Genomic DNA, 27,891 nt, shown 5'->3' on the forward strand with positions numbered 1-27,891 from the left:
ATTTTTTAATGGACTTTAAGAATGGGTCTAGGCAGTACACCTTTAGAAAATTACACAGTTTCTTAGCTCACATTTAGAATTAATTGATAAATAAGTATATTGTGGAGTAACACTGCCTAGGTTCAAAACCTGGTGCTACTTTTCATTAGCTGTGCTGCATTTAGCAAATTAATCACCCTATTTAACCTTTGGCTTTTTCATCTGTAAAATAAAGGTGATAATACATGTCATGTTGTTAAATAAAATAATGCATACACCATGCTTGGTACAATTCTGGGCATATATTAAGAGCCTAAGTTTTGATATTATTATTAATAGTATATTCATGTTCTGTCCCCCAAAAAGTTTTCCTCAGGCTGTTCTGAGGAATAGCGAGGCTGTGAAGATATTTCAAAGAAGACTTAACTTAAATCTTGGAAAAATGAAGTAATAATGCAGATTTCCAATCTCCGTAGCTTGTGTAAAGAATGGAACAGAACAAGAAAAATCAATTTATTCTCTTTTCAAGCCCTCCACTGTTGCCAAAGATTCTATGAATGGAATACACCAGGCCATCCAATAAGTAGTGCGCTCCAGCTTGTGAACTCTGGGAAGACGTTCATTTGTTCCTTCTTTTCTTAAATATTTCTTGAATCCTTATCCTACCAGGAGCCTGCCTGAGAGGATGTTTAATTCATCCTCTTGTCCCAGAGCTTTCCATAATACCTAGTACACACAAGGCATCAATAAATGTGTCCTGAGTGAATCAGTGATCTAAATCAAGAATTTTAAAATCTTGCTAAAATAAAACTTAAAATACTGAGCACTGAGAATACAGAATTCCAGCTGCCCCCAAATGATTGAGACACTGACTTGACTTACAGTCTAGAGGGATGTTTTAAAATACAGTATAGTAATTGAAAATTTGAGGTATAATGTGGTCAACAGATAGGATGACTGTTATTGACCAGCTAGTTTGTTTCTCATAGTTTCCAAGAGGAGGGGACACACCACACTGTGTGGGGGGCACACATGGAAAGGCACTAGGGTTGGTCAGGAGACAGAGAAAGCAGAACTGTGGGCAGGAGTCTGCACTGTGCTTTCTGGGGGAAGGAACGGGTGAGCAGGTTTAGACTGGCTAGCTGGAATAATACCGGTCGGCTCTGGGGTGTAGGTGCTGTCCCTAGCTGTTTGGTACCTGGGCATGTGGTGATTAGGGCTATGGAGGATGAGCCCAGTCAAGTTGGTGGTTGAGTATGAGCTCTGGATTGGTTGGTATTGGAAAGTGGGTTTGCAGGTGAGTTGTTTACTGTCTCTAGGAGTTGGCTCACCTGGGAGGGATAATCTCTTCAGGGGCAGCCAGGCCCTAAATGTGAAAGCATCAGAATACAGAAAATAAAAGCCATGGTTAATATAAGGGAGAATTAGAATGCAAGGGGCTTAGTCAGTAGATAAGGTGGGAGTGGATGTCAGCTCGGCTTGGCTTGGCGACTGGCTGCAGGTAGAAGGGCCTGCAGCTAAGGACTTGAGTTCAGGTGATGGGAAAGAGTATACTGTGTTCATACCGTAAGTGTGTGAAAGAACTGGAAAATGTAGGGGAAACAAACAAACAAACAAAACAATGGGTGGGGGATGGGTTTGCTTTTCACCTCTCTCCAAGCTCTCTGTAAGTGCTGTGCTGGGGAAATCAAGAGCTGAGACTGTATCACAGAAAGGCTAAGGGTAGACTGGATCTCCGGGAGAGAAGAGAGAACACGTGTTTCGCTTTTCCAGTTTAGAATGATCTTTTAATTAATATGTAAGAATTAGGAAACCATATAAATAAACCACATAGATAATCAAGTATAAAAATGCAATGGTTTTGTCTCTGAGATATTGTAAAAGGATCCTAGGTTTTTTGTTGTTGTTTTATTTTGTTTTATTCCCTAGTAGTTGCTCATCTCATTAGAGGAAGAAAGAAAGAAAGAACAGAAGAAAAGGCAGAAAAAAACACCTTTTGTATCACATGGGAGTTTTAACCTACCTTCATTAAATTCTATGAAAACAGAATTATTAAGTTGAGGCCTATGGACAGGATCCTGAAGTCAGTCACCTACATACCACATAAGCACTCATTACTTTTCATTCAATAAATATTTATTGAACACATGTTCTGTGCTAACCTCATCACTGTGCAAGCAATAAGTCAGCTGGATCAAGACCCATCTCTATGGAGCTAATATTTTAATTGGGGGAGGACAAGAGCCAAAGATAATTTCACATCAAGATAAATATTTTGAAGAACATGAACAGAAGGGAAAAAAATTGAGACAGAGAGAAAGAGAGTGAAGCCAATTTAGATAGTGTGTGGTCAGTGAAGGTCTCTCAGAGGAAGTAATATTTGATCTGAGGCAGGAAGGATGAAAGCAGCCAGCTCAGCAAAGAGCTTGGGGAGAAATGTTACCCGCAGCAGGAATGACAGTAAAAAGGCTCTGAGGCTAGAAGGAAGGAATTGGTGTGTTGGAGATGGCCAGTGTAGTGGATGCTTATTAAGAGAGATGGGGCGTAATGTGAGTTAAAGTTAGCATCCCAGTTATTGCAGCATAACAAGCTGCCTCTAAACCCGGTGACTTAAAATAACTATTTTATAGTGCTCCCAGATTCTGTGGGTTAGGAGCCAGGCTGGGCATGGCTATGTGATTCTTTTGCTCCTTGTGGCATCGACTGGGGGTTCACATCGGCACTCAGCTGGTGGCCAGCTTGGTTTGGGAAAGCCAAGAAGGCTTCATTCACCTGATCTGGTTTCTGAGCAGGTGTGATGGCTAATTTTTTGTCTCAGTTTGGGTGGGCCATATGCCCAGATATTTGTTCAGACATTATTATGGATGTTTCTTTGATGGTGTTTTTAGGTGAGATTATTTAATTTGATGACTCTGAGTAAAGCAGATTACCTTCCAGAATCTGAGTGGGCCTCAGCTACTCAGTCTAAGGTGATAATAGAACAAAGACTGGTCTTCCCTGAGCAAGAAAGAATTCTGCCAGCAGGACTTTAACTGCAACACGGACTCTTCCCTGATCTTCATCCTGCCAGGCTACCTACCCTGCAGATTTTGAAGTTGCCGGCCTCCATAACTGTGTGAGTCCATTCCTTGAAATAAATCACTTTCCTTCTATCTGTAGTACACACATTTTGTGGGTTCTCTTTCTCTGGAGAGCCTCAATTGATACAGTGGAGACGTCTCATTGTAGAGCCCCCATGTAGCCTTTTCATGTGGCTGGGGTTCCTGCGGCATGGTTTCCTCACCCCATGGACTTCATTCCCGGAGACTCGTGTTTCCAAGTGGAACTTTTCCAGCAGATAAAGCAGAAGCTGCATTACTTTTTGTGACCCATCTGTAGAAATCAATTGGCATCATCTATGTTATGCTCTATTGGTCAAAGCAGTTACAAGCCTGCCCAGGTTCAAGGGGATGGGATGTCGACTTCACCTCTTCATAGGTAGAGTGTCAAATAAATTGGGGACAATGTATTAAAATTAGACCAACCAATCATGTGGGATGTAATTCATTCTCTTCCCCTCCAACACGCACACTCCATTCTCCCTCTCTCCATTTCTCCCCCTCTTTCTTCCTGGTTGATTTTGGAGGGGCTATGATAACAGTCTTCATCATACTCACTGAAAAAGCTGATCAGAGAGCATGAATCTTAAATTCTTTCCTCCTAAATTGAACTTGTCCCCTGTTCCAAAAGGAAAAAAGAAAAAAAGAAACACATTTAGGCCTCCCACTTTGGCAGAACAGCCCTCTCTGCAGGCAGGCAGACCAGGAAGCAAGATGGGAGGTGACTGGGCTGGGCATGCTCCTGTCTTTCTCCTGAAAGCATCAGTCAGAGAACCTCGGATGGTGAGAGGTGCTAGAATTGTTCCTGGGACACGGAATTTCTCAGTGCAGCATAAATAGCTTTTGTGCTGGGACATTCTTCATTGTGAGAGAGACTGCAGCGTGGTTAGCACCCTAGTCCCTTCCCAGTAGATGCCAGCAACCCCCACCCTTGTGCCCCAGTTATTGTGACAATGAAGAATAACTTTCATGCATTATAGCAAAACTCCTTTCATATGGACACAGGAGGGAGGAAAAATGCAGAATCCTTTCCCCTGCCCTTCCTCCCTAGTCACAAACTTGGAATACTCTCACTCCTATCCATCTAAACCAATGGTTCTCAACCTTCCTAATGCCGCGACACTTTAATACAGTTCCTCATGTTGTGGTGACCCCCAACCATAAAATTATTTTGTTGCTACTTCATAACCTTAATTTTGCTACTGTTATGAATCATAATGTAAATATCTGACATGAAGGATGTATTTTCATTGTTACAAATTGAACATAATTAAAGGATAGTGATTAATCACAAAAACAATATGTAATTATATATGTGTTTTCCGATGGTCTTAGGTGACCCCTGTGAAAGGGTTGTTTGACCCCCAAAGGGGTCGTGACCCACAGGTTGAGAACCGCTGATCTAAACTATCTGAAAACCACTGCATAGATCTTTGGCGCAGCAGTCCCTCCCCAGAGCCGTAAACTACTGCTTATGTTCACAGTCCAACGCCACCTTGCTTCCATCGAATCACAGCAACTATTTAGATATTATTGTTACACTGGAGAGTTGTTAAATCATGTGAAATACAGTCAGAATCCTGCCGGCTAACTTCCTTTATTGTTATTTTACCAAGAGCCACATTTTCATGATTTCATTATAGCTTTCCAAGAAATATATTTAATGCAACTAAACTGAGACCTGCAGCTAGACCTTGTTTTGCATTCCAGCATTATGGGACATGTCAGTGAAGAGAAAGTGTTTGCTTCCTCTGTCAGGCAGTAATGGTACCTCGAATGGATGACAAATGGAAACGAGTCCAAGGCCCTTGTGTTGTCTGAGTCTAAAGACACCAGAAGAGAAGACAGATCAAAAGACTTGTTTTCCTGGTCAAATAAAGATCCTTTAAGATCCCTTTCTTCCACTGCCATTTTCAGTAGTGGTACCGAGATGTGGTCTGTATCCAGTGGATGAATAAGTCAGTTCAAAGACAGGCAATCCACTGATTAGTGCTTACAGTCAATGCCACTGGGAAGCAGAGGCATGCGGATCTTGGGAGTAAATTGTAGATAACATCGTTGTCCCTCATTTTAAGAGTTAGTACTCGAAACAAAGGGGTTATTGAGGAAGAAAAGGAATTATCACTGACATCATATTTATACTTTGTACTGTGACTGGCCACTGGATATTTTAAATAATTACTTTAAAAGATGAGGCTTATAGGCCTGGCTGGTGTGGCTCAGGTGATTGAGTGCAGGCCTGTGAACCAAAGGGTCACCAGTTCGATTCCCAGTCAGGGCACATGCCTCCATTTCAGGCCATATGTATCTCTCACATATTGATGTTTCTCTCCCTCTCTTTTTCCCTCCTTTACCCTCTCTCTAAAAATAAATAAAATCTTTTTTAAAAAGTCAAGGCTTATAACCATGTACTAGATTAGAACCACCCTAATGATGAAAATCTCTCTTCACTCCTTCTTCCCTCTCCTTGGGTCACAGCCAATGAGCACCTTTACCCCTGACAGTTTGAAATGGAATTATGGAGGGAGTGCATTCTGTCATCAGTATCCCATCCTCCCAGGATTTTCCTCCAATATAAATTTCTAATGATTGGGGGCTTTCTCCACACTCCAGAATTCCTTTTACTTCTAGCCAGTTTCAACCTGGAGCATTTCTAATAAAAGGTTTTCCCGGTGCATTACTATTTTAGTAAGAGACAAATCCTTGCCTCAGAGGAATGGCCTTAGATTCTTGAATAAGCACTTCTCCCGCCCCCCCACCCCCACCCAGGTCTGAGAGATCACAGAGTATCCCAGATCACATTCTGGTTATTATTTTCACCTTTTTTTTTTTTTTAACCTAAGCTACTCCTTCATTGTAGGTGCTGGACACATTATCTCTATCTTCACAGAAATATCGGAAATATCAAAGTTAGTTTATTGGTTCATTGTTTCTCAGATATGTTGTCTTCAAAACCTGACTACTCCCAGTTTCTATGATACTCATCTAGTGTTTAGTTGCCTAGTCTTTAAAGCTGGACTTCTAGCCACAGATCGAAAGTTGCATTTGCCTGTAGAATAAGGAAGCATTTGCTTATTGTTTGGAGGGAGCTGGATCCTTCAGCGATCTTAGAAACCTTAGTGAGAGGGTAGAGGGACAGACAGTATGGCTTTTGGCATATTTTAGACAGATTTGAGGTTTTCTAAACTTCAGGCCAGTCATCAATATATAATTGTGTGACTTTTTTGTTGTTGTTGTTGTTTGCTTTTTACCATTTTAATCTATTTTATGATCAGGTTGGTAAGGTGACTGGATCCACCACATCAGACTCCCCCATTTGTTAGCTTTTTGACAGTGGGCAAGTTAACTCAACCTGACTGAACCTTAATTTTCTCTCCTGGAAGTTGAAATAATTTTTAACTCATAAAATTATGGAAAAAATAAACAGAATGATGAAACATAAAAAAACTCAAAATGACTTCTATTACTTTTCAAGGGATATAAGGTCAAAATTATCAAGTTAAAATAATGCAAAGACATTTTACGATTAACTATAAAGCAAAACTGCCATTTTTATGGAGCCAGCATTCTAGTGCCATTAGAAAACATCAGAAGACTTGGTCCATGCTAGACTTGCCCCTGGACTATGTGAGAAGAATATATTTTGTGATTCTAACAGGTTCACTGTGTGTATGTGTCTTTCACATTTGTAATATGACTGATTTGGTAATATCATCCCCTCTGCTGAGGAACCTTTTCTTGTTGCTGTTAATATGCTGATCCTTCTGCTTGAAATGCTATTCCATGCTCACATCTTCATCTCAGCCTTTTGTATATTTGGGTCCTTCACATCCTCTATAAAGTTCAAAGTTTGAAAGTCATGTTTTCAGAAAGAATTTGTCATCATGCTAAGCACACCCTGTTCCTACTGCGTCCACCGCCATTCATTGATCTTGGCCCTTTTGCCTTCATAGCAATGATCGTAACCTATATTGAGACATTTTAAAAAACTTTTTTACTCTTGGTTAAAATTTAAGTTGGAAATAACAGGCTACAAATCAGAAGACTATTTCATGAGAAACCTTCAGAGGAAGGGAAGAGGTTGAACCAAATGTTTCAGAGAATGTGAATAAGAAGGTTTAAGTGTATTTTCCAATTAGGAACCATAAAGGCATAAAGAATAAAGAGCTCTGGCCAGGTCAGGTGAAAGGACTATTTGAGCTATGTATATTCTAAATATTGTCACCATGAAATTGAGTTCCTGCTCAGTCTTTTTGGTAGGAAGCATAAAAAGGTCTCCAGTAACATTTTGTTTTTAACTATAAAAAGCTTACTGTTATTTCTTAGGGCATATAAATCACCCTTAAGGCTATTATGACAACTGAAAATTTTGTTTAACCTGGTTGTTTTCAGAGATTGAATTTATTTATGCTTATTTTAGAAAACAGCATTTGTTAGCATGTTTATTGTAGAAACTGAGTTTATTCACCTTGTGTTGTATACAGCAGCACTGTGATGACTGGCTTTCTAACTTTCTTCAGTAATTCTCCCCATATCAGTGGCAGGAATTAATTTCATTTATTGATTCATGCAATTCATATTTAATGCACCCCTAGTAGGAGCCAGGCACTGGGGAAATAGCAGTGTATTCGTTACCTGTTGCTTAGTGTTAACAGATAACCACTAGCCTAGTGGTTAAAACAACACATTGATTATCTCGGTACTTTTGCATTCAGGAATCTAGGCAGGACTTGGACTATCCTCTTCCTAGGATCCCTCAGAGGTTGCATTCAGGGCTCTGGCTAGTGCTGAGGTTTCACATAAACATGTGACTAGGTAAGGATGTTCCTCAGAGCCCATTGGTGGGTTTGTTGTCTCAGTTCAGTTCATCAAGGGTTTTTCACTGAGGACTTCGGTTCCTGGCTGCCAGGTCATTGGAGGTCACATTTGACTCCTCAGCACATAGGCCTGCCCAACATGGCAGCTTGTTTCATCAAAACCAGCAAGAGAGAGTCAGATAGCAAAATGAGAGTCTCAGTCTTATGCAGCATGCATTTGTTGTTATTGGTCACTGGGCCAGTCCACACTTGAGGGGAGAGGATTACATACTGGCAGGAAGACTTGGAGGGCTGTCTTAGAGTCTGCCTGCCACAGGAAGGAGCAAAACAAAGTCACCACTTTGACAGAGCATACGTTCTAGTACCACTGAGAAGCATCAGCATTTTATCTGTGCTGAACTTCCCTTAGGCCTGTTTGAGAGAAATACATCTGTGTTTCTAACACAAATTTCTAAACACCATGTGAGGAATTTTTTTCTCAAATTAGTTATCAGGTATAGTCCTGTCCTGAAACTCTCAGGGAGTCTGCAGTTAAATTGCAGAACTAAAACATGGATGTAAAAGTATACGACCTCTCTCAGCAGTGCTGCACTGATCAGTGAAACATAAAACAAGCTCCAGTGTGCTCTTGGCTTCTAGATTTTTTGCTCTACAGTACTTTGGATAGCCAGATGGAAGAGACCCCTATTTATGAAGAAGACAGATCCCATTGTGGCAACTTCTGTTTAATTTTTAGGCAGCTTTACTTAATCATGACTTCATTCTTTGTCTCTAGGGTTTAGCTAGCTTTTCTTCTCTGCAGGGAAGAGATTCACTGAAGATAGATTTTGCCTTGTGTTTATGACATACTTTTATTAAGTCACTATCGAGAGCCTGAGTGAGCTGCTGTTTCAAATACTAGAAATTAAAGTGACGTTTTATGGAGTGAAACAAAGACGTTAGTACAGCATGGGAAAGGAAAAAGAAAGAAGGAAGGAAGGAAGGAAGGGAAGAGGAAAAGAAGCTGGACCCTTGCTGTGCATTTGTTGCATTTTACCAGATAAACAGCTGGTACACTCCATGGACATGGCTGTTTTCTGTACAGTCCAAGTTTTAGGTCTTTAAGTCATTACCTAAAACATGTCTTATGAACCTTGACATTTACCCTGTCATATTTGTTTTATATATGTAGGTGCTCCTATGTTGGGTGCATAAATGTTTACAAGGGTTAAATCTCATTGGATTGATCCCTTTATCATTATGCAATGTCTCTTACTATAGCTTTTGTTTTAAAGTCTGTTTTGTCTGATATAAGTATTGCTACCTCAGTTTTTTTTATTCATTTCCATTTGCATGAATATCTTTTCCCTTCAATTTACTTTGTGTGTGTCTTTTGTTCTGATGTGGGTCTCTTGTATAGAGAATATATATATAGGTCTTGTTTTCTTATCCATCCACCTACTCTATGTCTTTTTTTCTTAAATATGCTTTGTTGATTATGCTGTTACAGGTGTCCCAATTTCTTTTCCCTTTGTTCCCCTCCACCCAGTGACCCCCCCCCTCCAGTTGCCCCCCTTAGTCCATGTCCATTGGTTGTGAATATAGTTCTTCTCAACATCTTCCTGTCTACTCCACTCCCTCCTACTATGCTTCTTAATTCCTGTACCATCTCCCTCCCTTTCCCCCTTCCCCCTCCCTGCTGACCTCCCCCCAAAATGTTCCCCATACCTATAATTCCTTTCCCACTCTTGTTGCCTACTTAGTTTGCCTTTGTTTCAGTTCCCTAGCTTCTGTTGTTGGTTGTTATGATATAGTTTTCATTTTAATGTTCACAGTTTTGATCCTCTTTCTCCAAAACAAGTCCCTTTAACATTTCACATAACAGTGGTTTGGATCTGATTAACTCCTTCAGTTTCACTTTGTCCTGGAAGTACTTTCTCAGCCCTTCTATTCTGAATGACAGCTTCGCTGGATAGAGTAATCATGGCTGTAGGTTTTTGCTTTTCATTACTTAGAATATTTCTTGCCAGTCTCTTCTTGCCTGTAGAGTTTCTTTTGAGAAATCAGCTGAGATCTTATTGGGACCCCTTTGTATGTAATTCTTTTCTTTTCTCTCGCTGCTTTGAAGATTCTCTCTTTATCCTTATTTTTTGACATTTTGATTATAATGTGTCTTGGAGTGGTTCTCCCTGGGTCCAGTTTATTTGGAACTCACTGTGCTTCCTGGGCCTGTATGTCTATTTCCTTCCCCAAGTCAGGGAAGTTCTGCTTCATTATTTTTTCACAAAATTTTCCAATTTCTGTTTCTTTTCTTCACCTTCTGGCAACCCTATGATTCAGATGTTGGCCTGCTTATTGCTGTCCCATAGGTTTCTGAGCCTCTCCTCATTTTCCTCACTTTTCGTTCCCTCTTTCTGCACTGGTTGACTGTTTGTTCCTTCCCTATGTTCCGATTTGTTGATTTGATTCCTGGTTTTCTTTCCCTCACCACTATTTTCATATGTGGTTTTGTTCATTTCATCAGGAATAGCCTTCATTCCTTCCCCATCTTGTTTAAGATCTGCTATTAAGTCTGTAAGCATTTTTATAACCAAAGCTCTGAACTGTGCCTCAGAAAGATTTTCTATCTGCTGCTTCATTAGATTAGATATTTGCTGTCTGGTCAGCTGCATCACTGGGATCTCTATCATGATCTGTGCCATCCTGACAGTTTTGTGTTTATCTTTGCTTCCTGGGTGGGGCTGTCAAACCTCCTATGCTATAGGGGGTGGAACCTCATGCACTCATCACAACCAGGCGACCCTTCTCCCCACACTGTGAGGGTCAGTGTCCAAGATGGATTTCTGCTGTTCATTCTCTGCTGAGAGACTGGGAGCCTCCTCCTCCGTCTCCACCCCCTCCTGGCCTCACAGTCCAAGGCAATGGTGGGGGGGGTCTTCCTTCCCTGGCATTGGAATTGCAAGCTGATGGGTCTGGTCTACAGCTGGGGTGCTCCCCAGACGCTTCTCGCCTCCCCTTAAATACGGGTGTCTGTCCTTACCGCAGTCCTGACGCCGTTGCCACTGCTGCCACCACCACCACAGCTTGACCTCTCCATTCTGGCTTCACCCCTCCTACCTGTCTAGACAAGCACCACTTCTTTATAACTTCATACATTGGACTTCCATTTATTTTCTGGAACTTCTGGTTATTTCTAGTTTTGCAGTAGTTGTATTCCTTCTTAGTTGTGGAGGGCAATGGAGTGTGTCAGTCTAGGCCCCCATCTTGGCTGGAAGTCTCTTGTGTGTGTTTGCCTTTGTGTCTTGTGTAGAGCTATCGCTCCTGTTATGTTGTAAAGGGCAGAGCCTTAGGGATTCATCAGTACAGGGCAACCTGTTTCACCTTGTTGTGGTGCTGTATGTGGGGGAGGGGTCTGAGAGGGAATAATGCTGCTTGCCCAGCACTTGCCCCTTTTCCAGGCACTTCTTCCACTTCTGTATGGGACTGGTGCCTCTCTAGCTATTGCCCTAGCTGTCATTCCCAGAGTGGATGGGTCTGCGGATGTTCTAGGACTGTGGGGGCCATTTAAACAAGCAGACTCTGGTGAGAGACTGGCAGTTTCTGCCTCCGTCCCAACCCCCACTGGTCTGCATGATCAAAATCAAAGAGGCTTGATTTTCTCCAGTGCCGGGACAGTGAGCTGCGTGGTCTGGTGAGGAGCTGGGAACACTCCCCAGTTGTCCCTCCTGACCTTTTAAAATGTGTAACTGTGCTTTCTGCCAGCCTGCCACTGCCACCACTGCTGCCATCACCACACCATGTCCTCTTTGCCCTGACTCCACCCCTCCTACCTGTCTGGATGAGATTTTCTTCTATATATCTTTGTTTGTTGGACTTCCATGCAGTTTGATTTTCAGGAACTTCTGGTTGTTTCTAGTTTTGAGGTAGTTGTATTCCTTCTTAGTTGTGGAGGGAGACGCAGTATGTCTGTCTATGCCTCCATCTTGACCGGAAGACTACCCTATGTCTTGAAAGACCATTCTATATCTTTTTCTATGAATTATCTGTTAATTTTTTTTGCACATTTTTACTGATATTTAGTCTCTTCCCTCATTTTTAAGATTTCCTTGTATATTAACATTTTGTGATATATATTGCAAAATTTTCCATTTGTCAGTATGTTTTGAGCTGCAAATGTTTGTGTTTTTCTGCATTATATTTTATTAATCATTTTTTAATTACACCAGTATTCTGAGTCCCAAATATGTTTTTTTCCATACAGGTAAAAGAAGAATCATGTATGTTATCTTTTGGTGCTTATATGATTTTATTTTTTATATTTAGTTTTCTGATCCACCTGCATTATATTCTTGTGTATGATGTGTATGATCTAATTTTATCTTTTCCAAATGGCTAACCAGTTGTCCCAGAATTACTTATTAAAAACTCATCTTTGCTCTGATGATTTGAGATTACATCTTTATATGATAGTTCTAGGTATTTTGGGGGCCTATTTCTAGAGTTTTATTTTATTTCATTGATTTGTCATTCTCTTTATTTTTTTTTCTTTTAATCCTCACCCGAGGATATGTTTATTGATTTTAGAGAGAGAGGAAGGGGTGGGAGAGAGAGAGAAACAGATAAGCAGACAGACATCACACTGAGGTGAGCAAGAAACATCAATCAGTGCCTCAGCTGGTGATTGAACCTACAACCTAGCTATGTACCCTAACTGGGATTCGAACCTGCAACCAACTGAGTCACTTGACCATGGCTCTTTATGTTTTAATTATAGAGACTTTTTGGTATTTTTTAAATGTATGCTAGGGATACTGTTTCTGCACAGATTTTCTTTTTTAATGTTCTTTTGGTTGTTATTTCCGTATAAACTCTCATATTAAGTCATCCAGTTCCACTTAAACAAAAAGTTTGTTGATACTTTTTGGGATTGTATTAACATTTTATAGTAATTTAAAGTGACATTATGATGTGAGTCATCCTTTGCAAGAACAGAGGAGGCAGTCATTAATTTCTTCACATACTTTTATGTCTTTCAGTAGTGTTTTAAAGATTGCCTCATTTAATATTTATAAATTTCATGTTGAATTTACTTTAAGTACTTAATGACCTTTGTTGCTATTTAAATGGGGTTTCTCTTCTATTGTATCCACAAACTAGTTATTGGTTCTGTATCTAAACACTAACAATTTCAATTCCTTTATGTTAGTTTTATATTCTGCTACTATACTGAATTCTTTTTATTATTGGAGAAAGTTTTGCCATTGTTTCCCTATGGTTTTCCAGGTATATGATCATTTCTAGAAATAGAAATTGCTTTCTTTTTCCAATTATTATCCCTTTAATTGTCTTGGCTATTACTTCCAGGACAAGATGGAATCAAAATGGAGATAAATGGCCCATCTTCTTTGTTCTTAACCTTAGTGGAAGTGCCTCTAGTATTTTCCCATTGAGTTGGATGCTTGCTTTAAGAATGAGTTACATATTTTTCATTAACTTGGATTTCATCCAAAGATTTTTTAACACCTCTGGAGATAGTCCTGTGATCTTTTCTCATTAGATCTGTTACTATAGTGTACTATTTTTTCTGGATTTCCTAATAGGGAACCAGGTTCATACTCCTGAAAAAATTGCTTATTCATGGTTTTTTAGATTGTGTCATGATGTTGAATTTTGCTTACTAATTACTAAGTGCTTCTGCATCAATATTCATAAGTGATATTGGTAATGATTTTATAATTATGCTGTCATTAGCTTACTTCCTTAAAAGAATTATGATACTTTGGAATAAGTCATAGAGCATTGAGTCTATCTGGTCTTTGAAGGTTTAATAGAATTTCCCTGTGAACCATCCAAGTCTGGTGCTTCCTTGTGGGGTAGCTCCCTTATAACCTTCTCTATTCCTTTGATGGCAATTGGCCTATTTAACCTTCTATTTCAATGAAGGTTTTTCTCAGTAATAATTTAAACTATTCTGTTCCACTGTTTTGTATATTCTTTCAGGGACTCCATTTATATCTAATTGGATTATCTTTGCATACATTTCATTTCAAACATATTCTCTTTTATTCTTTATGTTTCTTTTTAAATCTTTTTATTCTATTGGTATTCTGATTTTCTTCAATGCTCTTAACTTTTTGTTTTAATATTTTATTCCTTAGGAAATTCTTTTTTTTTTTAAGGTTTTCTTTATTTTAGAACTGCCTTTATGTACAGACATCATTTTAAAAATGCACTTACGCTAGATTTTCCAAGGAATAGGAGCTGGAAATACAAGTTAAGGGCAATCAGGAGAACTGAAATTGTCCCAGAGAAGCTCTGAGGACCACGCTTCCTTAAATGTCCTTGATAACCTCTTCAAGTTCTTCCTTTGTGAGCATGTGGAAATTCTGGCCGGGCTGGATGGTGGCGAGCTCTATGTTAGTTTCATTCAGCTTTTCCTCCATCACTTGTTTGAGGATGATGAGTGAAGACTTGATGGCTTCCTTCAGAGTCATAGACTTGTGGTAAACTTCCTGCAGGGAGCTCTGGGCGCCCTCTGAAGCAGAGCCAATTGCTCACGTATCACACTGTACAAAGGTCCCAGATGGGTCCATATGAAATAGCTGAGGTCCTTTCTCATCAACGCCTCCAAATAACAGCGCTACTCCGAAGGGCCAAGACATAGCACCCGGATCTGCATCTTCTCCAAACTGCAGAGCCAGGTTGGACACAGCCTGGGTGACACTCTCCACGGTCATCGTCTCATTGTAGGTGAACCAATGGTTCTGTGTCTCCACTCGGGCTTTATCAACTAAAGTCTTAGCATCAGCAATTAGCCCACTCATGGCACAACCTATGTGAGCATCAATCTCCACAATTTTCTCGATGCTGCTGGGCTCCTTGAGTGGGGAGGTAATTCTCTTCTCCACAGCCAGGCACACCCCCTCTGCTGTCTGGATTCCAATAGCTGTAGAACCAAGCTTGATAGCCTCAATGGCATATTCCACCTGGAATAATCTTCCTTCAGGAGAAAAAGTATTCACACACCTGTCGTACTCAGACCGGGTGAGGAACATGGCAAGGGTAGGAGAGGGCGGCAGCGGCTACACGGGGGTTTTGAGAGCCTACACGAGTGCACCGGCACCCAATTCCCCACACCGCCACAGCACCGAGGGCCTGCTCCCCGGAAATTCTTTTATTACTCTTCATTTCTTATATAATATAGCCTATTCTTTCTGTGTTTTTCCTGAATTTAATCAACCCTTGTTTCAGTCTGTTATTTTGTGTCCATTTCTGTTTTGGGTTTTAAAGTTTCTTGCAAAGTGGTTTGGTTTCCTTTTCAAATCCCCAAATGCTCACTTGAGACTATTTCATTCCTTTTCAGTTAGTGAGTGGACTTTTCACCAGCTGAATTAATTTGATTCTCATTTCCAGCTCTATTTTTATAATAGTTATATATAAATGAAAACTGCTTGTGCCTCTGCATGCTGTGTATAGGACTCCTGGTTGGAGGTAGCTTAAGAGATGTCTAGTTCAAGAGTGCACGCTCTTCTACCAGAGTATTGGAATGTGGGTGACTTACTAGATGGTTCCTTGCTTTTTAGGCATCAGGGCTCTAGTGGTGGGACTGTTCGTTCCTTTTTTTGTTTTTCTGTTTCTTTCTTTTTTAATTTTGCCTTGTAGGACCACAAAATGTGCTTTTTAAAATTTCTCTTCAAGATGTGCTTTCAGAGGGTGCCTCTGTATGAAACTTCTTGTCTTCTTAAGTGTTACCCTTCCGGAATTGCCTCTTGACATGCTGTTTGCAGTGTCTTCCTTTTTGTCACTTTCCTAATCTGCAGGATCACTTTTTTATCCCCCAGTATTTTCACCCTTGTGGTGAACTTCCTCTTCATGGTGATAGTTTCAGATCAGTATCATGCCTGCTGCTAGTTCTTCCTTCTATTTTTTGTGCAGTTTTTCAGGGATTGCCCTTGTAATCCACATGGGTTTACAGCAGGAGGAGGGAGGTAATGCACGGCTATCTCATGTTTGTTTTTGTAGTTGCAGGTAATTTGAAGTTCAGACAGTATTTGTCGTCTTCTTATGCTGAAAGCATGAGTTTTAGTTCCTCGTGCTATTTTTAATTGGTGTGATACTGGGGGAGAGTACAATAGATACCATCACCATGACCTCAACTACCCGGAAAATTAAATGTTTAATAATATTGTGCCACCATATAAAACATGTCTAATGATGATCAACTGTGAGAACCCCACTTTCCCACTGTTGTCAGTCTCCAGTACATAGTTGATGTACACGGGTACACCTGGAATGGCACAGGAAGACTGAGAATGCCAGAATCACAGAAGACGTATATGTATTTGGAGGCCTATCCACCACCACAGGCCCCAGTAGATAACTTGCTCAAGGTAAAACATGCGAGACCAAAGGCAAAGCAGAATGATGGGGAGCAGTTACATGGTACAGAGGTACCCAGTAAGAGACATTTTACTGAATGCTGTTATAAAAAGGTGGACATGGGTCCATGGTTCTTTCTAGCCTTCACTACTCTACCTCTCATGTCTTGCTTGGTTCCTCTGTGTTCTGTTGTTGACTCTTATTCTGTAAATATTGTGTTACTGGTATATTTAACAGAAATTCTACTCTATGAATTTAAGAGCTAGTGGTCTCCAAAGATATAATTGGGAGGAACAAATCAGTAAGTGTGAGGGCAAGAATGTACCTTTTCGTAAGTTGGAGGCTCTAGGTCCACCAACTTCTGACAACAGTCTCTGTTTCTCTTAGGTCAAATTATCAGGGACAAGAATCATATAAAATAATTGGTTATTTTTGATCCTGGTAAGGTGGTATAATGGGACAGGTACAGAAAGTACTCAATAAATAATTATAAATGAATGAAAAACTATCAGAAATAGTGAAAATGACCATGACATAGCATCATCTTGTTACTTGCCAGTGTCAGAATATGCTGCTTTGGAAAAGGTTTATGTAAAGGTTGCTATTCTGCATCAAAAGACATGAAGTTCCAATTTTTTTCAATCTAAGCTACATGGAGAAAACTTGCTTCTCTAGCTTTCTAGTTAGACATTTTTTCAGTACTGTTTGAAAGGTGGGTGCTATCTAAAGATTGCAAATATGTTGGGACGCATGTGAACTATACTAACTAAAAGCATAATAATATGCATTTAAGAAATAAATAGGGGAAAAAGTGTGTAAAAACTTAGAGAAGATTACTCTTCGAATTGGCTCAACTGCTTGCCTTCACTTGTCATATTTTATTATTTTAAAGTTCAGGCTCACATTCTGATTAGGAAGTATTTACTCCAAGTGGAACAAAATGAGATAATAAGAGCAAGGAGAAACTTGATTAATTTTAAGTTACACAAAATTCTCTCACTAATGATAGTTGAGTAAAGCTGATGTGGATTCTAGGTCATTATTTTCCTTGGAAAAATGACACTTTCTGATCCAGAAACTGCATAACTATACCCACTAGAACTAGAAATGCAGAAATGATTAAGACACAAGCCCTGACCTCACAATGGGGTGAGTAAAGGGCCACATCATAGTATGGGGAAATGCAAAGGAAGCAGGACACCTGAAATGCTTTAACACAAGATAATGTACTACCATTCTAAATAGAACATCAAGGAATTAAATGCTTTATGAAACAAACAGACAAAGCCCTCTTGTAAATGATAAAAGAAAAATCATAACTATTCCTAGGACTCAAGAGATAAAAAGCATAAAAGTTAGCTAAGAGAGTGAATTATAAATACTCACTAAGGAGACTGCAGCAGAGAGAACTGAACTGGGCACTGGGGAGCCGAGCTCTGGCCCTGGCCCTAGTAAGTACTAGCTAGGTAAGCCTAAAGATTCATTCCACCACTCTGAACCACAGTCTCTTCTAATGCTCTTATTAGTCTAGAGATTAGAAAATTAATATTCATTGCCTATAGTTGGCATGTTCTCCGCTCTTCTGAGAATGATATTCTTAAAAAATCTAAAGTAAGCTAATTCATATTCTGAAGGACTTGTCATCTGTGGAAACAGGATAAGATATTTCCTTCTATGAGGAATAAAAAAAATATGAAATCAGAAATGGGTCTCCCTGCAAGGAAAACTAAGTTCTATCCAAAGAAAAGTCATGAAGTAATTATACAGAACTTTCCTCCACCAAACACAGAGAAGCATTATGAAGGTTCAGACACTAGCCCCCCAATGACTGGGTTTGCATCTCAGCTCTGCTCTTTCCTCTAAATGTCTTGGGCCAGTCCCTAAACTGTGCCTTAATCATTTTCCAAGTACTTGCAGTGTATCTCATATTCATTTGAAATATTTAAAAATACCTTAGGATCTATGTGTCATTAGCCAGACTTGGTTAGACCAAGAGCAGTACACACAATTCAGATTCGCTTTCCTCTTCCCTTTCTTTTTGTTTTTAATTATTTTGTTTTTCAGTTACAATTGTCCCATTTTTTCCCCCACTCCCACAGTCAATCTGCATTTTGTTGTCTTTGTCCATGGGTCTAAATATGGATTTTCATTTATCTTTGATTTTTCTGATACCCAATATCAAAGGCATAGGTATTCTCTCGTCTGTCAAAGGTGTATATCCATGTCATATAAGGGGACTTGAATACCCCATTGACATCAATGGGTAGATCTTCAGATAGAAAATCAACAAGGGAACAGTAGCCTTAAATGACACATTAGACCAAGTGAATTTAATTGATATTTTTAGAACATTTTACTTCAAAGCAGAAAAATATGTGTTCTTTTTAAGTTCACATGGAACATTTTCCTGGATAGACTACATGTTAAACCACATAACAATACCTCAGTAAATTTAAGGAGATTAAAATCATATCCAGCACCTTCTCCACCACAATGATAGAAAAGTAAAAATCAAGGAAAAAAAAAAGGTGCAGAAAGCTAAGTAACACATTACTAAACAATTAATGTGTTATCAACAAGATCAAGGAAGAAATCAAAAGATATACATACTGAGACAAATGAAAATAAAACTACAACAATCCAAAATCAATGGGACACAGCAAAAGCAGTCCTAAGAGGAAATTTCATAGCAATACAGGCCTACCTCAAGAAACAGGAAAAATTTCAAGTAACCAATCTAACATTACACCTAAAGAATAACAGTGTGGTGATTGCTGATGGGGGGTATAAGTGGATTAAATGGTAATGGAAAAACTACAATAAAGATTAAATTAAAAATAATGCTGAAGCAAATGCAAAAATAAAATAAATTGTAAAAAGGAATGAAAACTTACTATGTGTGACTGCATGAATGGACTTAGAGTGTATTGTGCTAAGTGAAATAAGCCAGTCAGAGAAAGACAAATACCATATGATTTCACTCACATGTGGAATATAAAGAATAAATTACATGAACAAATAAAATATAAACAGATTCATAGATACAGAAAACAAACTGCCAGATGCCAGATGAGAGAGTGGTTGGGGGGTTAGGTGAAGCAGGTGAAGGGATTCAGAAGTACAAATTGACAGTTACAAAGTAGTCCCAGGGATGTAAACTACATCATAGAAAACATAGTAATATTGTAATAACTGTGTATGGTGCCAAGTGGGTACTAACTGGGGGGTTGTTTTATAAATTATACAAATATATAACCATTATGCCACACACCTGAAACAGATGTGAAGTAATACTGAATGTCAATTATAATTGAAAAATAAAAGGAAATTATAAAAATTCATGACACTACTCTGTGCTACTTTATGTAAAAACAATTGAAAGAATAAATACCATGAATAATTTCTTTTAAATGCAGCTTACAAAATTGGCCTTATTAGAAGCAGAAACTCTAAACAGAACAATTATTATAGAAAGTGGAGCAAATATTTAGAGAGTTCCCCCAATAAAAGCACCATACCTTGGTAGTACCATGAGTAGTCTGCCAAAAATTTTATAGGTCAAAACATTAAGAATACTTAAACTATTCCTAAGCATAACAGTTGATATCTTTCAGATTTGTTTTATGAAATATTTATTATTGATTCCCAAACTGATGATTTCATAAAAATGTACCAGTTATAAAAATTGATAACCAATCTAGTTATGACTATTGACATAAAAACTTAAAATAATAGTTACTTAACAGATTCCAACAGAATAATTTTAAAATAATCAATTAGGTTTCATTTTTAGACTATTGAGAAACCATTTATTTCTTATTTTAATTGCACTAAGGAGAAAACTAATTGTATCATTTCCATACATGTGGTAAAGGCATTTGCCTGCTCCAGGTAGTCCCACTCCACTCGTGCATCGTCAGGCTCTGTACCCTGTGCCCCCAGGCAGCAGGTGGCTCTCTCGGGTGCCCTTCCCTGCCCTGCTGTCAGTCTTTCTCATGTGCATCCAGCAGAGGCCCATAGAAAAGAGTTGGTGAGTAGGTAAGGACTCCACTTGTGTCTGGGGCTTCCAGGTTCTAAACTGTCATGTTAGTTCACCTTTAGTCTTTAAAAGCCCATTAATCTTTCAGTTGATTTTATTTCCTGCTTTTAATATTCCCCTAATCTTCCAGGAGTGGAACAATCTGTCTCTCCCATCTCTCCTCAGAGCGATTTGTCAACCTTTTGAATTTAGTTTGCATGATTTGTAACCTCAACCTTAGGTTTTATATAGAGAAACAATAGTATAACATTATATGTATGTGTGTGTGTGTGTGTGTGTGTGTGTGCATTTGTATATAATTGGCTCATGCATTTATGGAGGCTAAGAAGCTCCATCATCTTCTAACCTCAAGCTGGAGACCCAGGAGTGCCAGGGTTGTAATTCATCCTGAATGTGAATGTCTGAAAACCAGGAGCACAAAGGGCAGGAGAGGATCAATGTCCCCTCAGATGAAGTAATCAGGCAGGAAGGGATGAATTCTTCCTTCCGCTACCTTTCTGTTTTATTCAGGTCCTCAAAGGGATGGATGATGCACACCACGTTGGGGAAGGCAAACTGCTTCACTGATTTCAACAATTCAAACACTAATTTCATCCAGACACACCCAGAAATAATGTTTAGCCAAATACCTGGACACCCCAGTCAAGTTGGCATGTAAACTTAACCATTGCACGCGTGTGCACACACACCCACACACACACACACCCCTCTCTCTCTCCGTGTGTGCGTGTGTGTGTGTGTGTGTGTGTGTTTTATGGTTACAGTGATGTTCTTTATCCCGAACTCAGGAGCTGTGGCTTATTCATCAGTGTAACAACAATTAATCACATACACCTCTCCTATAACAAACTCTTTATTGGCTTAAACAAGACATATTAAGTTACATTAATTGAAAGATTTTCTATTTTTTTAGTCTTCTCTGTAAAGAATTTCAATATTTACTTTTGGTTACTCCCTAGTGGTAGCATTTTGAAAACAACTGACAGTACTTATTAGAAAATTATTTGACAGTATTTCAGGACTGAAAGAGGAGCTATAACTAATAAGCCAGTACACAGAAGAAATCCTTTTGAAGACAAATAAATCTTGCTGTACTAAAGACATATGAAGGAATAATCATCAAGCTTTTTATAAACAGAATGCATTTCTGAGACTCGTTGCTAACCTGAGATTCTCACCTCAGGGGCTTCCTGTGGACAGCTAGGGGTGTGCTCTGTGTTCTCAGAGTTCCTGCTCCACACAGATTTTTGGTTTAGGGAGAAGAACACAAACACAAACCAAGTAGATTCAAAACTAAATGCCAAGCTGGCCGATCAAAAAGTCCAGTCTTTTAAAACTGCATATAGCCAGCAAGACCCTTGAAATTCATGGGGCATTTTCTTTACTCTTCATCTCTCCTAGTCTCTATCCTACAAGTGTTTCTCTGGGTTTCTGATTTTTGTCATTTACTTATTTATCAATCTTATTTGAAACAAAAAACAAAAAAATTCTGATTTTGGTTCCTCTTAGCCATCATTCTTATGTCTGATTTTGGCCTCAGCTTCACCGCTAACCGCAGTTCTGGTTTCTCTGAGCGGGTGCAACAGTTGAGTGCTTCTGTGGGTGAGCACCCCTGACACAATTCAGCCCCATTCCATGGCCGATGTTCCAAATTCGATCAGGACTTCTACACTTCCATCTTTTCTCTGATAGTTCACATCTCTATCTCATGGTAGCTTTTTCTGAGTTAGTTTACCTTAATCCAGATCAATCTACATCTTATACTTCCTCATGCACTCAAAGTGATTTATGTGCTGATTATCTAAATTATGTGTATATATCTTAATATTTCTCTTTTGTCAGTGGAATCTGTGTTTGTCTCTGGTGAGTCATTAGTGGATTATTTGTGGTATTTCTCTCTGTCTATTCCATTTCCCTCAGAGAAGGAAAACTCTGACTCCAAAAAACCTCCGCTGCCTTGCGGCATACCTCTTCAGGGGAAAGGCTAAGGGAGTAAACCCCGACAGAAAATCCGGAGCCGGAGTCCCTAAGGCGGTTTGACGTTGTAGTCAACACCGGCAACTTCTGCGGCGCACCTGAACCCAAGCTGTATCGACTCCGTCTTTCCCTTGGACCCTTCAGCTGCGAAGAGAGGGGGGGTCTGCTGCATGGGCAACAGCAGACCCTCCATATCACCCTGCCCAGGCTCTGTAGCTTCAGCTTCACTGGAGAGGACACTCCAGCGTCATCGCAAGATGTCGATTCAACACGGGAGGAGACAGATACCGTGTCACTCCCGAGTCGGACTGCACAGCCATTCTCAGCGGTGCAGATAGACTCTTAAGAAGCTACACCATCGTCTCTCGAGACGGACGGCTGCCGACGACGACGACGGATTCCATTTCCCTAGTAGACTGTAAATTCAGCACAGGCAAGATTGAAACTTAGCCCATCACTTAACTTTAGAACAAAGCTCAACTTCATGCTTCTTGGGAAGATGCAACAAAGCCTTTTATGATTCTGGTGCCCTCGGTGTGAGATGTAATTAATACATACCCTTTTGCAGTTGTTTGGAAATGCTTGAGTCTAGACATGTTAGGGATGATAATAAGTTGGATAAAAAGTGATTTTATAACATTTTTGGAAAATAATACACATTAGCAAGCATCAATATTAACTATTCTTATTATCTTTTGTACCATTTTTTGGGGGGGACTAAAAATACCATGTCCACAATTATTTAACCACCAAGGAGTCTGTGATCATCCACATTTATCACTGATAACATAGGTGACTGACACTTTTTTTCAGTAGACCAAATTAACTATGACACTTGACACACTTTCAAAATGCTACCTCTTTCCTCGCTCTCATATCTGGTGTATCAGGCAGGCTGTCTTCTGAATGGATAATATCTAATGGGACATAGACATTACCGCTATTTTACTTCTTCCTCTTTTTCTTTCCAAGTTAAATTTGTCCATCGTCTTGATTTGTTACAATTTTTCTCTTTTTTCTCAAAGTTCTTGAATGATGAGGGTCTTAGTATGGACTCCTATAACAAAATACTGGGGGCTTATAAACGACAGAAATTTATTTTCACAGTTCTGGAGGCTGGAGGAGAACAGGGTGCCAGCATGGTCAGGGTCTGGTGAGTGCCCTCTTCTGAATTACAGGTGGCTGGCTTCTCACTGTATCCTCACGTGGTGGACAGAAGGAGAGAGAACTCTCGGGGATTTCAATTATAAGCCACCAATCCAATGAATGAGGGCTTTACCCTTATGTCCTAAGCACCTCTCAACCACCCTGCCTTCTAATTCCATCACTTGGGCATTCAAATTTCAACATATGGACTTTGGGGAGATACACACATTTGTAAATGATGTTGTTATATTTTGAAACAACTAGATCTTAGGTTATGTGAAATTTTGGGCTGTATATACCACATTAAACTTCAAATATCTCTGGAAAAATTGCCTTAAAGATCAGTTTTGGTCAGCAACACCAGGTCAGTTTTCATTGGATAATCAAATTTTTTAAATCCTGGTGTTTTGTTTCTTTTAATCATGTCATACCAATTTATACTTTAAAAAGTTTTCTGTGTGAATTTAAGAGTGTTATTTAGCAAAGGCAACTATTTGATTACCTCCCCAGTGCTAGTCACAGCCTGGCATTTAATCTGGCTGAGGCCCACAGACTGCAATTTGAACAATCAGGGTAGTTTTCTGTAATTGCAATAAATCATATCATTAACCATGGCAGACTTTCCCTCCCACAGACTTTTTTTCAGTAACAGTTAACTCCTGAACTCCTTGTGAAAGCCAGATTTCACTGTAGTCAAGTGAATTTCATAGTCAGCAGGCAGAATATAAAGACAGTGTCTGTGTTGGAAAAAAACTGATGTCTCAAGAGCGAAGCCTAAAGAGGTCCCTCTTACTTTAAGAGTTGTAAGGCTCAAATGAATATGCCACACACAGAGGCTACCTGGAAGAATCACTTGTGAAAGGATTATCTGCTACAAGGCTGTTTAATTTCCTAATAGGGGAACAGATGGAGGGCAAGATGTGAGGCATGCTTATATTGTTACATTTTTGTCATTTATATAAACATACCTGCTACTGTATTGAGGCTTCCTGTGATGAAAAATATGAAAAGAGAAAATATTTTCTTTAATTTTTATTTGTTAATTTTAGAGAGAGACAGCGACATAGACCTAGATCTGTCATTCTACTTACTGATGCATTCATTGGTTGATTCTTATATGTGCCCTGACCGGTGGTCAAACTTGCAACCTTGGTGTATCGGGACGATGCTCTAACCAACTGAGAAAATATTTTTAAAGGAACATTTATTACCATCTTATGTAAGCTCATTTTACAATATTTTCCTTTTATATTTAAAAAGTTAAAAATGTTCAGGGCTCTCCTGTATTAAACATTTTATCTTAATATTGCCCTGTCCGGTACCTGACATGTAGCTATGTTTAGTATGCTTTCAAATGATACACTTCTCTTTTTATTTTTAATTATTTGTTTGTTTGTTTATTTATTTTAGAGAGAGGGGAAAGGAGAAAGAGAGGGAGAGAAACATCACTGTGTGGTTGCCTCTCACTCGTGCCCCCAAGTGGGGACCTGACATACAACCTACTCATGTGCCCTGACTGGGAATTGAACCAGCAACACTTGGTTCACAGGCCAGTGCTCAATCCACTGAGCCACAGCATCCAGGGCTTACACTTTTCTTTGATAGGCAGTTGGTGTTCAAACTATTGGCTTTCACTATGAAAGATAAGAAATCTAGAGTATTTTTACTCTAACCTTATTGATTTTCTTAAGCATATATTTTTTCTCTATTAATGTTTGACCATTTATACTTTGTCCCATATCTCTAAGTCTTCTTTGCTTTGTCTATAAATTCAATAAAATAGCATAGTATTGTGATTATCTAAGTTGTACTTAAAATAATCCCAAATACTGATTAGGACTATGGAGAAAGAAATTAATTTTATGTCTCAAAATCCTTGATAATCAAAGAATGTCCCAATATCAAGGACTTATTGCTTCTTTTAAATTTCTTTTTAGCTTTCTTTCTATTTTTAAGTTATTCTTGGCTCCATTGCGTGCTATACTGGGTGCATGGGAGGCAAATTCTCTGAATCTTGCATGACTCAAACTGTCTTTATTTTGTCCTCAAATTAATTTCTGTCTGCAGGCTTTGCAATCCTAGCTGGATGATCATTGTCCGACAGACATTTGCATTTCCACAATCTTCTAGTATTCGGTATTGTGTCAAAGAAGACTGTTCTCAGTTTAATCTAGTTTTTATAGGTCATCTGTCTTTTTTCTCTGTAGTAGTTTTAGTTTTCTCTCTATACTTGGTATTCTGTACCATTGAGTCTTTAAAAAATATTTCTTTTTAAATTTATCTTCCTTACCATTTGGTAGCATTTTACCTTTTTGGTTTTTATGCCTGTTCATTTTCATGATCACCTCATTCCATTTCAAACATCATTTCTACATTTCATTCCTCTATTGTCCTTATTATATAAATATATTTTTTCCTTTTAACTTCAAAAAAAGTTTCTGAACACAAAGGTATACTGAAAAGTGAGTTTAATGAACAACTAATACCTCCAACTATATTCAATCATTTCTAGCACTTGATATAATATCCTTTGGAATCTCTGTGTGTATATCAAACCTCCTAAAATATCTTCTTTTTGGTTCTCTTCTAGTGTCAGTTATGATTATTTTTCTTGATTATTCTCTTTTGTGCCATTGATTTTCCTTTGTTGTTTATATATTTGTATTAGTTTATATTAGTTGGTTTAAATTTTTTTTAAAAAACACCAGATTGATTGGCAGGTAAGCTGGTATGAGTTTCTACTGGCACACATCTGTTTTTCTTTCCCATTTTGCTCAGCGAGTAGCCTGATCATAGGCTCTGTAAGACAGCAAGGTGTGTCAGTTGCCAAAGGTACAGATGACTTCAGGACTTCAGTGTGTTTCTTACTGGGCAGAGTGATCTTTCCCTTTTTTCCTCCTACGTGTCTGTTCTGTGATTCCAGAGTTATCTTCAACTTGGTTTGCTTGTCTGATACACTTCTATGTCTAGGGCCATCATTGAGGTAGAAGAAGGTACCTTGCTCTGCACAGATAGAAAGATATGGTTAACAAGAGCATGCCTAGATTTCAGCCCCTGTTAAACACCTTCCTGGGAACCTATGTGCAGTATACAACCTACAAACCTGTATGTGGTGGCCTTACCGATATCCAAGACCTAAGAGCCTTCCCAGAGTGTAGTGCACTTCTAAAAGCTCTGTAAGGATGAAGGGAGATAGAAGGAAGGCTATAGTAACCTTTCTAGTACCCACCCCAGATCCCACCTAAATACAATTTCTTCATTGCTGCCAGCAAGATTTTTCTAGTATTCATAAACATAACATTTTCACTTGTCCAATAACACAGGGAAATGTGTCAGGTTTCAATCCTGAGGGAAATTATATTAATAGATCATGAAAGTCATGAAGGCGAGCCACTGGAGGATTGGGTCCAGGAAAGGCTAAAACAGAGATTAAATGCCCATGTGTGCAATAAGAGGTGTGAGGGTAAAAGTTGGGAAAGGGTACAGGGTTAGCGACAGTGTCTGCAGACTCGCCTCAATGGAGGTGAACCCTAAAGCCACATTGTTACCAAACTCAACAGGTTTGCTGCTTGGGGCATCCTATTCGAACAAGATGTGGCTGTTATTAGGTAGTTTTATTTACTTGCAGCAAGTGAAGGAAGGTATTCACATTCAGAGTTCCATCTCCCGGAAGGGAGGCTTAGCTGTTGCTTATATACATTATTTAGTTAATTACATGTTGATTTCTTCATAGTTGACTACATTTATCTGGTTGGGGTTCTGTCAAACTCATCTTGTTTACAACCATATCTGCAAAATACTGTGCTACATTTCAACATTTAGCAAGAACAGCATTTGGTAAGAACTGCCCAGACCTTGAGACCCTTGTCCTATCTAAAAATGAGAGTTGAAAGAAACCGAGGGGCCGATTGCAGGCAGTGCACCCTTGCCAGACACACTAAGGGTGGGAAAGCCAAGAAGAATTTATGAAGGTAAGAGAAGAAAAAATAATTAGGTATGTAAGAACAATCTGTGCCATTTTATGTTACATTTGTCTTGCATTTATAGCTCCCACGTTTCTTCATTCACTATAGGACAAAGCGAGAACTGTTGTGCATGACATACACTGGCCACTACTTAGCCTCTGGCTCTTCCGCTAACACGCAGCGTTCTTGTGCACCCCTGCATTTCCAAGTCTTTTGTAGCACCTCGAACACTGTTTGCTCTCATGTACCTATAACTCTAAATCTAAGATTTTATCTAATTGTTTTTCACCAACCTGAAGAATACATTTTCCTCCTCCTACCCTTAGCAAGAAATCACTTTGCCACTAAAACCATTCCCATGGTGAGTTGATTTGTTCCTCCTTCCTCTCATCTTTGTATATTGTCCTTAAGTTGTATTGAATTTCTTTGATTGAAAATGGAGAGCTATTTCCTTCCAGAATTGTCCTCATCATGACATCCACATTACTTGTACTTAGCAGGGAGGTGCTCAG

The 27,891-nt window shown here is 39.2% G+C and overlaps 1 protein-coding gene and 1 pseudogene across 3 annotated transcripts in view; one reads left to right on the plus strand and one right to left on the minus strand.

Annotated features, from left to right (window-relative positions):
• LOC150013077 (histone-arginine methyltransferase CARM1-like) overlaps nucleotides 1–27,891 on the plus strand; it is a 233,289-nt gene that overhangs the window by 2,402 nt on the left and 202,996 nt on the right. The gene's annotated exons all lie outside the window — the stretch shown is intronic.
• On the minus strand, nucleotides 14,079–15,025 carry LOC150013078 (proteasome subunit alpha type-5 pseudogene; annotated as a pseudogene).

The sequence above is a fragment of the Furipterus horrens genome, unplaced genomic scaffold (genome assembly GCF_987537825.1).
Source record: "Furipterus horrens unplaced genomic scaffold, mFurHor1.1.pri manual_scaffold_4, whole genome shotgun sequence".
NCBI lineage: Eukaryota > Metazoa > Chordata > Mammalia > Chiroptera > Furipteridae > Furipterus > Furipterus horrens.